We start from the raw sequence: 13,709 nt of genomic DNA, 5'->3' as shown, positions 1-13,709 counted from the left end.
TCTTCTACAGAATAATCGTATACTTTTATAAGAAGTAATGAGTTCCATAAAAAGACAGAATAATCGACTGAGAGCCCAAGGGAGGAACAGAAAGAGTTATCATCCTCCATTCACTGCTCCTTCATTGAATCTCTGAAGTTCTATCCTCTTCTTAAGTCAACTTTGGTTTGTCTCTTACACTAAGAAAAATATTTCATTGATTAGAGTACATTAGTTTTCTTGATGGATTTAAAACAGAAATGACTTATCTCAATCAAATTGATATCAATTTCATTTATAAGGTGGAGTTTGTGATGTATAATCTCTTATAAATATGTGCCTCTCTTTTCTCAATAGTTAGGGCTACAATACATTTTCTATTCTGCTAATAAATTTATTTATTTCTGTATAAAAATCTATCATTTCATTTTGCATATGTATAATGTCACTAATAATTTGTTGAATATTATTTTATATTAATATTTAATTAATATAATATTAACATTTTATATTATATACGTATCATTTGTCCCTTTAAATTTGTCTGATTCTCTGCTTATGACTTCCAGTTATAATGAATATAATTGTTTTTTGTTAGTTGTATTTTTTTTTTAAATTTACCTATACTTATTTAACTGACTATTATAAGTATACCTTATAATACTTTAATAAATTATCTTAATAATGTTCACTATTTCAATGTAACGATAAACACGTCATACTTTGTAATAATTAAAAATTCCATATAATATCGTGCTTCGTACAAATTCAAATAAAGTAAATACAAATTATATTTGTAATATTAAAATTCCGTACTTATCTTGAATAGATCTCTTCTATGTTGCAACTTATAATCTCCTTTCCAAGGAAGGCGTCGATTTTTCTCTCTTGAGATAAATGATCAAGTTAGAAGTATCTTCGAATTCCTCAACCTGGCTTTGGTCCTATTTCTTGTAGGACATATCTGAAGAGTTTCCGTATTTTCGTCTCATCAAAAATATTGGCCCTGATTTAAGCACTTGTAATGTAAGTTGTATCAGATGTACGAATAACAAACAACAACTACTTGAATGATCTCTAATGGGCCTTAGCTTCAAATTGTGTGTAAGGTATTTGTCTAACATCTGTTTCTTCGGCTAAGACTTAGGTATAGTCCATGGATTAGAACATGTATATGTGCAATTTATTTTAGGTAAGTATGGTCAAGGGATCTCAACTTTTAAGGCGAGATCCAATGAACAAGTGTTTTACTCGGTGGATCTCATCTCCTTTAATGGAAAGATCGTTCATTGTGCAGGTACCTCTTCATATCAAGGTGACTTGTGACTTCTGATCTCGTTAATAATTGTCCCTTTAAATAAATTCCTTCAGAACTTCCACGGAATCATAGTATACTTCTATATATAAGAACTAAGGAGTTCCATAAAACGACAGAATAATCGACTGAGATACCCAGTGAGAAGCAGAGGGAGTTCTCATCCTCTACCCACATCTCCTTCTTTGAAATAATAGAAAGTCAGCTCTACTTCGTCTCCTATTTTGAGGAGTCTAAATAGGTGGTTGCAAACTAACAAAAAATTTAACTCATAGGGTGAAGGATTCCAAATTTCATTTATTTATAGTGGGTCGTCGGGTCAAAACATAGCAAAAAGCTTTTTACAATCACATCCCAAAATTTTAATGGAACCTCACTGAACTCAGTTTTGATTCCTCCCCCCTCACGCAAGGTTAATAGAAATACAAAGTTAGACCATCATGTAATCAGGCTTGCTAGAATTTTCAATTTGATGTATCGTATCGTACGTCATAGTGAATAGAAAGGGTACCAAACACAAATTCACAAAAGGGCAAAATTAAGACCTGGAACTAGGCTGCCATGATTTGGACAACCCTTCGGAACTCTGTATTGTTCATATTAAGTGTATTGTCTTGGAGACAGTTGTGATTCCCCTTACCTTGAAGGGCATACTTCATATCTTTTGTGTCTCCCAAGTTAATTAGGTTGGCCTTGACGAATTCTTGGAATTTGATATTCTCATGTACCACATTGGTATCATACCTTATCGAAATTTCAGCGAAAGGACCAGGCAGTTCAACAAAAGGGTTTCTAATATAAGTATTGTTACTCTTCACTAGTGAAGGCATCCTCTTATTGTAGGCAAAGCTTGCTGTCGACAGGAGTTTCATTACTCTAAGTCCACCATCATTAGCTTTACATTCAAGAATACTTATAGGCGCATCGTGGAACAAGCCCTTTATTTTACGTGCATACTTTCTGATTACAATTTGGAAAGCCTTACTGTCTCTCTGGATAATCTTGGATTTTGTCCCTGCTTACAGATACCTTGTTATTACATTGCTTTTAATTATGCGTAAGCGTTGTTTATTTGAAATCATTGCATTATCGAGCATTTTGAGCGACAATTTTAGATCATTGATAATACCCGCTCTTTGTTGCCAAAAACTAGAGTAGCGTATACCTAAAATACTTGTAAAAATCATTTAGTTCCATATTTTTGATAGTACAATCAAAACTAGTGAGCATATGGGAGGGGTCAACGTACATGAGGCCCTTTTTATTCACTTCTATAATAGACAATAGACCCAACTTATTCCTATTCAATGATTCACCAACTTTAGCTCCCGCCATTTCAAAAGCTTCTAAGTAGAGCTTAATACTTTTAAATTTTTACATATTAGTATACTATCATCAGCATACATGATTCTGTTGATAACAGTACCAGAGATCCCAACCTCATACAGTGTCCAAATCATGTAACACAAACTCCATCACTAAAGTGAATAAAGTCCCTGATATTAAGTCTCCCTGCAGTATTTCTCTGATAAATTTAGCATCTAACTCACCATTAAGACTTGTACTAGCATTTAGATAGACCATTCTAATATAATTCACCAATCGAGAAGGGACCTTTTGCATTATCAGGGCCCTACTCAGCGATTTATGGCTAACAATGTCGAATGCTTTACGCATATCAAGCCACACAAAAAAAGAAAGTTGTTTACCTTTCTTCTTGCTATGCACAACAAGACATTTAAGAAGCATGTTATTGATAGAGCACCCGTCCATTTTTCGGAAATTCACCTGCTCTTCAGAGATCTTAATTGGCTGTAGTCCAGAATCAATGATCCTGTGTAATACACGTATAATATGTGGTAAGATGGAGATAGGTCGATCCACTCTTAGGATTCTCAATTTTTGGGATAAAAGTAGTGTTGACCTTTAACAATCTCTTGCCCATCTTACCAGTGGCCAATACAGAATTCAAGTGCTTCAGTAACTCCCTCTGGTCCAGATTCCTGACATCTGCCCTCGTATACCGAAATAGGTCATTCCCTGTTCTACTCACTGGAAGTGCTTTATCCAGTTCATCTATAGTAATAGGGCCTATAATGTTAAGGGCTTCAGGACCACCATAACTATCACAGTCAGGGGGATTCTCTTTTGTCATTAATAGATTCCTTCTCAAAGATTGACTTCCATTCATGCAGAATTGCTGGGTCCATATTAGTCCGCTGCCCAACAGGGTCAAAGGTACCCTCGACAATAGACTAAGCGACCAGTTTAAAATTCTTTTTCAAGCCTTGCTGGGTATTACAAAACGCTTTTTTATATTCAATACTTTTACTGTCCAGAGCTTGCCTTCTGTGGTATTTGTTTGTCACGTTACTCTTGTTTGATTTTTGGAACATTACACCCAGCCTATTATCAACGTTATTTCGTTTTTTTTAGCAACTCCTGTCTTCCTACATCAATTTGGTTCCCGGAATGAGTGCTTTCGATGGAGCTGGTGGGTGGGAACCAGGGCAGCTCTAGCTTTAGCGGCCTTTAGAAGCTTCCTATTATGGTTAGCGATAAACCTTTGAATATGTTGCTCGAAGGTGGAAAGAAAGGCAATCCTTCTCTGGACAGTCTTTATAACTACCCTCCAAACTTGGTAACGATTTGTTCTCGAATATTTAAGGATGAAATTACATGCCTGAATCCCAAATTTATCATCTTTCAGACCACTGATTGTAGCCACCAAAAAAAGGTAAAGCAAGATCAGAGTTAAAGTCTGACTTGATGTATTCATCATTAACTTGATTTTTTAGATGAATATCCATGCTCTTGATATGAGATGAGGATAATGAGTGGCGTGTAATTCTAGACAGGGGACTAAAGGCACATTTATATCGACAAATCCGACAAGCCATTTGTTTCTCATCAGGTAAGTATTTTCCAAATTCCTGGGCCTCCATTTTCAGAAATCCAGACAGAAGGCGGCGTTATTTTAGGCATTTTATTCAGTTCTCTATCGACTATCAGCATCTAATATTATATTAATATTGAATAATAAAGGCGGGAATGATAACGTTCTTGATGGAAGAAGATGTATATTACTTAATCAACGATGCCATAATTATTTCTTCTCTTCTCCACGCACACTTTTGTATTCTTACTAAAGTTATCACCCTTACCTATTAGTTTTGAATAGAATAAAATAAGAAAAGGATATTTTCGTTGCACTAGATCAAACAAGATATCATGAAAGGAGATCAATGACAGCAATTTTGACCTTATTGACTTGATTGATATTGAGATTGCAAATGCAAACAACGTAAAGAAAATCGATATAAGCTCAGTTTATCAGCACATGAAGAAGAGGGGTGATGATCTTTTTGATTAAACTCCACGTGTCGCTTGTGTTTTGCAACCTAAAGTTATGACATATTTAACTGGATTCGGATGTCAGAACAAGAAAATATTATTTGGATCAATCTATTATTTCAATATTCTGTATTTATAATTTATATGATTACACTTGTTTATTTTTGTATATTTAACATAAATGTATGATGGTATATTTTTTAGTATGTAGATTATATTTAATTAAAGCTTTTTTTTTTAAACTTGGAACTTCAAATATATTTCGAAATACTTTACTTTTTTGTTTCGTTAGTTATTATTCTGAGAATATGGTGCATAATGAATTACAATTTCATGGAGTGTGACGTTTTCAAATTTACTGTAACGGATAAAAAACGTCTAAATCAATTATACGAAGTATATCTTCATTAAACATTTTGCTAATAAATACTTTCGTTATAACCTCAAAAATCATAATAAAGCAGGCAGCTGATAATCGCATCAGTATTTTAAGCAATGATACTATATGTCTTTCCCCTCCCCCCTTCTCATTGCACGCTACAATATGATCAACTTTACTAATAGGGCATGTACGTTGTTTACTTATATTCGTTTGTAAACACATCACCAGTGATTAGCGTCACATTGTGGAAAAATAATAAACCTCCTTGTATAATAATTATTATTATCCGACCAAAGAATACTACCTACTAGCTAGAGAAAGACTTCATACAAATTTGAGTGAAATAAAAAATGCTAGTCACACATAGCAGAATATTTTGAAGGCTTCTAATGGCTAATTGTTAAAAGAGAGAGCTTTGATCCAAATACTTGGTCATTCCTTATCTTTTGGAAATATATGGAAACGTTTTTTGGCCGAAGGAGGATCCTTCTTCTCTTACTTTGTTAGCAGGTAGCCACTAAAGCATCCAGGCGCGACAAAAGTTTTCCAATTACTTGGATGAACTTATACTTAAACAGTGTAGTCAAATTTCCTCCGTGAATTGAAAATTAATCCTACTTGGTAGACTTGTTTGGAATGGTTGATAGAGTCTTCCATTCCTTATCCAAGAATTCAATGGTATAAATTATAATATAATTAATAATTGTCTTATTACCACATACAAATACCTCAATATTACAACTTGTAAAGATGTAATATTATTAAAATAGCTAAAATATACATTGGTATCAGACAACAGTTGACGTAATCTTAAAAAATACAAGCGGTCTTTAGCAATCTAGCCTGATATTAGCCCAAGCTACAGTGAGTCTCACCCCTGGCGGATAATATATATTTTTTAGTTTGCTCATACACTATTGACATACATCGCCGACCCAGTTGTTAACGACCCATCAACCTGAGGTAGTTTTTCAAGTATATTTTTTAATACACTTGGAGAAATTGGGATGATCCAGAACATTTACAGGGATGTTTCACAACACAAATAACTTTGCTACGTCCAAACTGAATGATGTGTTGTTTAATTCTTCTTCGTCTCCTTGAGTATTGTGTTTATTGAAAACTTATAAGCTGTTGGATGTGATGGGAGGTTTTGGAGCGGCGGATTACTTGCCATAAATAACGAGATGAGCACGGGAAACTGCTAAAACAGCAAGATATACTTTTATTCTCCAAATCATAATTCCACACATAAGTACCTGCGTTGTTAGAGACCTATGGAAAAAGGCACATTGTCTTCGTCATGATACACGTGAGAGAGCAGTAAAGGGAAGTTACGTTGTTGACGATTAGAACAATACTGAGGAGAAGTTGTTTAAAAGATACAAGGGTACCCAAAAAAAAAAAAAAAAAAAAAAAAAAAAGAGATTGCAGCTACTCACAAGTTTAACTATTGTTGAGAATTTATGCCTAGATGTTACACTTGAACCTTTCAAAACTAAATTTCTGGGGGTGATAGAGAAAAACAAAGGATACATCGAATCGAGAGAATAGGCACCTGAAACCATCAATCACTATAGCCATTTTTTAAATACAAAAACACTCCTATTATTAACTGTGATTATGAAAGAGTTTTTAGTGTGATGTCAAACATACCAAAAAGGTCCTGTTTGATGGAGGGTCATGTAAAGGATATTATGATTGTGAAATAGGACATTGATCTATGAAGACAGGTAAATGTTATCATAAAGAACACAAGCATTATTATTATTATTTACCTAGTTTATATCTAATTAATTTCCTATATTTTTAAGTAATTAAATTTCATATTGGAACCTTAATAAAATAACAGAAGGAACTATAATAGGTATGTGGTATTTAAAAATCAAGTAAGAATTTTTTATTATTTATTAATATTATTATATTTAGAAATTACGAAATCATTCAACTATGATCATAGTTAATACCCATGTTCTATTTGATTATCATATTCTTGACGTGAGCCTTCGTCAGACGCGATTTTTTTGCTACATTTATGTGCGACATCACGTTGGAAACCATCTCGGAACTAAATTTAACGATAGAAGTGTCTTTGTATGTTAAAAACTCTATATCGTGATCGTTTATGGTGCCAATTTTCTAAATTTGATGTATCCCTATCATTTACAGACATTAATTTTGAAAGGTTCAAGTGTAATATCTTGGCATAGATTTTCTATGATAATTACACTTGGGAGTAGCAATAATTTTTCTTTCAAAGCTGAATTGGTTACCTGGATTGGATTTAAATTGTGTTGAATAAACATTATTGCATACAAAAATGAATCATTCTTCAAAACATATTTTGTTTTATAGATTGCATCATTGTTTCCATACGTAACATTCATATACTCTTTGACTGAATTGAAGTGCTTGTCGTAGTAGTTAATTGTTTTGGATCATCTGAATTAAAAATATATATATTCACTTCAGAGATGATAGTGATTGTATTTTAAAATAAGTCAGGTCAGAGCGTTGCTATTCTGTTCAGCCTATGAGCAAGACAAGTGATATGTAGCATTATTGTAAAATGTTGTTTAAGATTTTCGGTTGCTTCATAATAACTTCATAATATTAAATCCGATTCTTGGCAATAACAGTTTTGCAATTAAGAAGAACTAAATTATTAATGGTATTAACGCAAATTGTGTAACAAAAACGTGTCGATGGCTTAGGATTCGATAGATAAACTGTAAACAGCAGTTTCTTGTGCATAAGATCAACTCTCTTCATACCTTTACTAAGAGCATTACCATTATACATGAATTACTAGATATATGGATGAGTGGAAATTTTATTTGTCAACGAAATCTCAGAAGCTCACCTTTTTCTATTAATAATAACGAAGGAAAAAATATGTTAACTCTTTATTAATCCTTCATAAATACATTGAATGATGAGATAAATAAATAGCTTTATTTGAATTTTTAAACAAGGAGTCTTACATTGGAATATTTTGGATTTAAAAAAATAATATAAATATTTATAAGCAATGTAAATAACGGTCCGTATAAATCTTCTAAATTCATTTTATACTAAATTTTATAGCATTATTTTTTATAAAAAAAATAGATGCCCTCTACATAAATATTTCTATCTTGTAAAATTGGAAAAGTTGCTTGAAAAAATGCTAAAGAGCATAAAAAGCTTCTTTTCGTCGATTTCCTATCAAAAATGGAGAGCTTTGAAAGTAGTAATTTATGTTTTTTTTATATGTATAAATATATTAAAAATTAAATTATTAAACAAAACTTTATTATACAATAACTATCAAACACAAGCATCAAGAAATAATATATTTAAGTTTTTAAAAATTGTATTATGAAGCTATAAAAAATAATAATCACTATATTATACACAAATTTACTTATTAGGTTAGGTTTTGCGGTTTAACTCAAATAATTAGAGACTATTTAAATATTAGATTTATAATTGAATGAATATAATATTAACGTTTTTAAAATGGCAATACCCTTCGTTTAATTGGACTCTATACCGTTGTTCCAATCGTTTATAATAGGTATCCACACTTCTCAGTAGATTGACTCTGAATAGGCATCTAACTTTCTTCAAATATTGATGAAGCAAAGTCATTTTAAGTTTCTTAATGACTATATGAAGTTCGAGCAAGCAATTAAATTGACCAGTCACAGTGTCCATTATTTTAGATCAACATTTCAGAAACACTCAATCTGAAATGTAATAATCATCTTAATACAATACTTCAAGTTAAGGAACTTACAAATACCATAATATGATAACCTTCGTTTTTCCTTAAGCTTTAATGCTATTTGAGTTATTTGCTTTAAGCTATTTGAAAAAGTTGAAATATCGAACTTATATCATTAGGAGATTATCAATCGGCTCATAAAATATATTAATATGAGGCTTATACCGAGTGAATGATGGGATCAACAGTAAAGGAAACGACAAATGGAGTTGCCATATGAACGTTGCGTTTTAAAAAGTTTTGGAGAAATGAGCAAAGGGTGAAAGTAAGGTTTGGAATGAATGGAATAAGGAAAATGACTTAGGAGGAGTCATTGACAGGCTTATTTCCTTTGTAGCGAGGAAAACCCTCCCGCCGGATCACCGGGAAACCCCTATAACTTTGTAAGGCTATATATGAATAGAATATGATATATCTTCGTACGCTTATGCTGATAACTCTTTCTCGAAAACAGCAACGGGTTTGATCATTTATAACGATATTGTAGATCTAATCCTATATGTTGACATGGTAGTATGGAAATTAAGAAAACTCTTTTACTTATTATCCTGAAATGGATCCACCAAGATACATTATTATATCCTTTCTTGATGAAATTTAAGGTCAGAAAGGCCCATCCAAATTAATGAGAGATCAGATTGGTGTTTTCATCTTCCTCTCATTAAAGTCCTTCCCTAAGGAGGGTGATATCCTCTGCCACTTTCACTAAGGAAATACACTTTCTGTTTCGGTGTAAAATTTGATATCTTGAATCACATATGATGACAATGAAGTAGTTACTTATCCTCCTCGTGATTTGAGGAAGAAATAAGGACTCCCAAAGTCTAGCTGCTGTTCAGGAACTGATTCCTTTACTTTTTACGAGTCACACACATGTAATTAATAGCCTTATTAAAAGTCCTAAGTATCACAATAGTAATAAACAGTATCTTTTGAATAACTAACTGAAAAGTTGAGCTTCAGAGCTACGGAGTATAAATTGTGTTCTCTTTCTTTCTTTCCATCTCTCTCAGAGCTGCTCATAGCTAATCTAATAAAACGTCATGACAGATAAGCTGCTCTACTCTCAAATACTCTTTAAATTGTGAGGGTTACTACGTTAATTTTGTGGTGTTTTTTAACTTACCGGTGGGACATTCAATATTCATCACTGATCCTTGCTATATACGAAGTGGAATTTTGTTTATTTCCATCCTCTCACGTCTACTTGCAGCTGATCTAATATAATTTTATGACAGCTAAGCTCATTTCCTCCAAAAATTCTTCAAATTGTCAGGGTAATCACGTTAATTTTCTCTTTCTTTTTACCACTGTTGATATATCATATTGATATATACACAAGGTTGATAATACAAAGGATACAAAAACGTGCGAAGAGAAGGGAAGAAAGGCTTATGGTATCATTCATTAAAATAATAAACATTTTCGTCTATCAAGAACGTTATCAATTCCCGCTTTCATAATTCAATATTAATATAATATTAGATACTGATAGTAGATAGAGAACTGAATAAAATGCCTAAAATAACGTCGCCTTTTGTCTGGATTAAATAGAATTAATATGATTTTTATTAAAATATTACTAAGCAATATTATAAGACAGTATGGAATAAAATACTATGTAGTTTTAAATAATATGTAATTCATTTATTAAGATGTTGAAGAAATAATATGACAGTGATAGTCTGGGAGCACATAAAAAATAAATGGCAGTTGGTATGATTGACTTATTTGGCTGACTACCAGATGATTTTGGGCATTTTTCAGTTTCTTTTTGCATGAAAGGTTGCGTGATACAATAAAGGTAATGACGTGGATTATGAAAAAGAAATAGAAGGAAAGGAGAAAAGTTAATTTTTATTTTTCTAGGTATTTTAGTTTCGTAAGAAAGAAAGGATATTCTTGTAACCATAAATCTTACAACTTTTTCTCAAAAATTTCACAAAACAGGATATTTTATTATTGGATTTTTCAGCATTCCGGAATCTTCTTAGAATGTTCTTCCTCTTGGTTGGAGGGGAGGGGGGAGTTTCCCTCCATCTTTAATCTTTCTAGAACTCTTACGCTAAATAGCCTCTTATTATTTTTTTTTCTGAGGATCTTCCTTTTTATTATTGTTTCTCTTTAAGTGTGTGGAAAATTACCTTAATTAGAGATTCTTCCTCAATTAATTTGATCTACTTTTAGAGAATTTTTTTTAAAAATATTATGGAAGACAAACCAAATGATCGTCCGCTTGAGGATGTTTTTAAAAATCTAAGCAAAGAAAATAAGTCTGATGCCAACGTTATCTCCAGAAGGGAGAAAAACATTAAAGCAGCTGTCCAAAGGATAAATTTGAACACAACGTTCAAATGAGGAAAGTTTGTTGTTACTTTAACAGAATCACATACAAATCGTGTATTCAATAATAATAATATGAAACAAATCATGGTATTTCATGCTGCTCAGTTTTTTGGCCTTACAGAAAATGAAATTTCTGGACTCAAGCTCGATATGGCTTTGGTTATGCATCTTTCTATACACATGAATCTATAGATGTACGCTCTCGGCTACATATATTGAAGAAATCCTACAATGTTAACATAGAATTGTCCAATGGTGAAATGAAATATGTATCTATGAAAATAAGAGATATTGAGAACTTTAAGATGAAAAAAGAAAAAGATTTAGCATTATCGCAGTCAACACCTTCAAAATAATTGATGAAAGTAAATTGGGAGAATGGATTTCAAAGTTTTCTAAGGTCGTAGATTCTTATCCTGCGTCTAACCCTGAAGATTCTGATGCTGAAATGAATTAAAAACTACAAATCGGTTTGGAGAACATCAACTTTTAAATATGAAGTGACAGGAGACCCTTCAAACATCCCTCAAATTATACCTGTTGACAAGTGTCTAGTTAACTTAAGGTTTATCGGTGTTCGCCAACAGTGCCAAAAATGCTTCCTGTTTGGGATGTTCAATAATTGGATTCAGATTGATCATATCAATTAATTTAAATTAAAAAATTGAATATCTTATTTGAAGGTATTATTTTGGTTCATGCGCTGAAGTCTTTTTACTTTTTGAAGTCTAAAATATGAAAACAATATAAATTAATATAAAATATTAAGTATTTAATAGTATTTATATTGATATTATATATGGATTTGCACAAGAAGACAAGATTTTTTTTGACAGAAAAGCTAAAGCTGGCCACTCTTGATCCAAACATCTACTATATTCTTATAATATGATATCAGTTTATTTTCTTTGGTAAAAAAAAATCAACTCCTATATTGTTTGAGATATGGTCATATTTTCGTACGCTTATACTGATAGTGATAACTCTTCCTCGAAAACCTCAGTGTGCTTGATTATAAATCCCTTGTATTATGAGATTAGGAAAACTATTGCAGATGCGAATTCCTGGATCCTTTTGAGTACTAAAACAAACTTTGGGCATGTTCTCTTATTATTCCAAATGGATCCCTAGCTTCTCTGAGAAAATATACCCCCATTCTAATAAATTTCCTGCTTTACCCAGCCTCTTCATCCAAGAGGAATTTGTTATGTATTTAATATTTCCTTACATGTTCTTAACTTCTTGTATATTCGTCTATGTATTATAAGTACTGTGTTTTACGTATTATAAATAGTCCTGTATTGTGTAAATAAATTAGAGTATAGTTAGAATACACATGCTCTTATAAACAGTGTTACATTATTCCTCCACGTGAATTCTTCTCCTCATATCTCTTGATCATCCTGGATCTCTCCTACTATAAATAAGATTGTGTCTCTCTCTCGTCAAGACGCAACAGAATCCAAGGGTGAAACACAAGGAGCTGATATAATGAGCGAGGAGTTGAAGTTATCACTTTCCTGAGTTTGGAAGCCAGCAGGAGGTTATCATACCATTCTACGATGGATTTTCATCACTACTGATAAAGCAATAAACTAAAAACGTCTCCAAAACAACTTCTTTTTTTCAATTATGGACTCTAAATTTTTTCAATATATTACTAATATTTATTTTTATGATGTAATGAGATTAAATGTTTCTTTTCTAAATCATTTTAGTTGCGTTATTGTAAATAAAGAGATCAGGCTTGTCTGAAAGTTAAGAGGAAGATAAAAACACATTTACCTTGTATATTGTTAGAAAGGAAAAATTAAGTAAATTAATATCAATTATCAAATATGTATTGACATTATTGAATGTTTTATCAGCTGTAAGGCCTAATCTATAGACAAAAAAATGAATACATGTAGAATAATAAAAAAAAATCATTTTGAAGACTGTATATCAAAATATTTTATTTTTCTTATTGGTTGAAACATAACATTTCTATTAACCCTTTACTGCTTGGATGTACCTCAAAATCTCTTTTTAAATAAACAGGTGTAGCATTAATTTCCAATTAGGTAATATCTTCTACTTAATTGTGATAAAAGCTAGTTTATTATTAAAATAAGAAATATTTTTTATGTTCATATAATGAATATGCGTTTGAACGAAATTATAAATATTTTTCTACATGAATTTCTAATAATTTTATTTATAATTTTTCGCCCGAATGTACTTTCAAAGCCATGTGACAAAGTGGATCTCAAAGTCTTGTTAAGATATTTTTTTTATTGAAAAATATTTTTGAGCTTTTTTTTATATATATTATATCCTGATGCCTTTAAAAATTTATCCAAATGGTAATTTTTCTTTTTAATTTATTAGATAAAATTCGGGGGGTAAAGGGTTCATATATACTAATTCAATATCTTATATGATGTCATAATTGTCAATAATAATAATAATAGTAAAATAAAAATAGTGCATCGTACAAATTCAAATATAATAATTATATTTGAAATATTTAAATTCCCTTCCATTTGTGAATTTATCCCTTCAAATCTGGAATCTATTTCTTC

At 31.5% G+C, this 13,709-nt stretch overlaps 3 long non-coding RNA genes across 3 annotated transcripts; all 3 read right to left on the bottom strand.

The window, feature by feature from the left end:
* Window positions 1-5,185: 5,185 nt before the first annotated feature.
* Window positions 5,186-6,853, bottom strand: LOC121126903 (uncharacterized). Its single transcript, XR_005867299.2, has 2 exons — window positions 6,290-6,853; window positions 5,186-6,234 (listed from the first exon to the last, which is right to left on the bottom strand). It is a non-coding gene; the product is annotated as an uncharacterized lncRNA (long non-coding RNA).
* Window positions 6,854-8,307: 1,454 nt separating this feature from the next.
* On the bottom strand, window positions 8,308-10,184 carry LOC139906768 (uncharacterized). The gene is made up of 2 exons (XR_011782675.1): window positions 9,340-10,184; window positions 8,308-8,761 (listed from the first exon to the last, which is right to left on the bottom strand). It is a non-coding gene; the product is annotated as an uncharacterized lncRNA (long non-coding RNA).
* A 2,190-nt stretch (window positions 10,185-12,374) lies between these two features.
* LOC139906767 (uncharacterized) lies at window positions 12,375-13,062 on the bottom strand. The gene is made up of 2 exons (XR_011782674.1): window positions 12,504-13,062; window positions 12,375-12,441 (listed from the first exon to the last, which is right to left on the bottom strand). It is a non-coding gene; the product is annotated as an uncharacterized lncRNA (long non-coding RNA).
* Between the last annotated feature and the right edge of the window lie 647 nt (window positions 13,063-13,709).

This window comes from Lepeophtheirus salmonis, chromosome 12, assembly GCF_016086655.4.
Source record: "Lepeophtheirus salmonis chromosome 12, UVic_Lsal_1.4, whole genome shotgun sequence".
NCBI classification, from domain to species: Eukaryota; Metazoa; Arthropoda; class Copepoda; order Siphonostomatoida; family Caligidae; genus Lepeophtheirus; species Lepeophtheirus salmonis.
The sequence above is the reverse complement of the archived record's forward strand: the minus strand, read 5'-3'. Positions and strand labels throughout refer to the sequence as shown.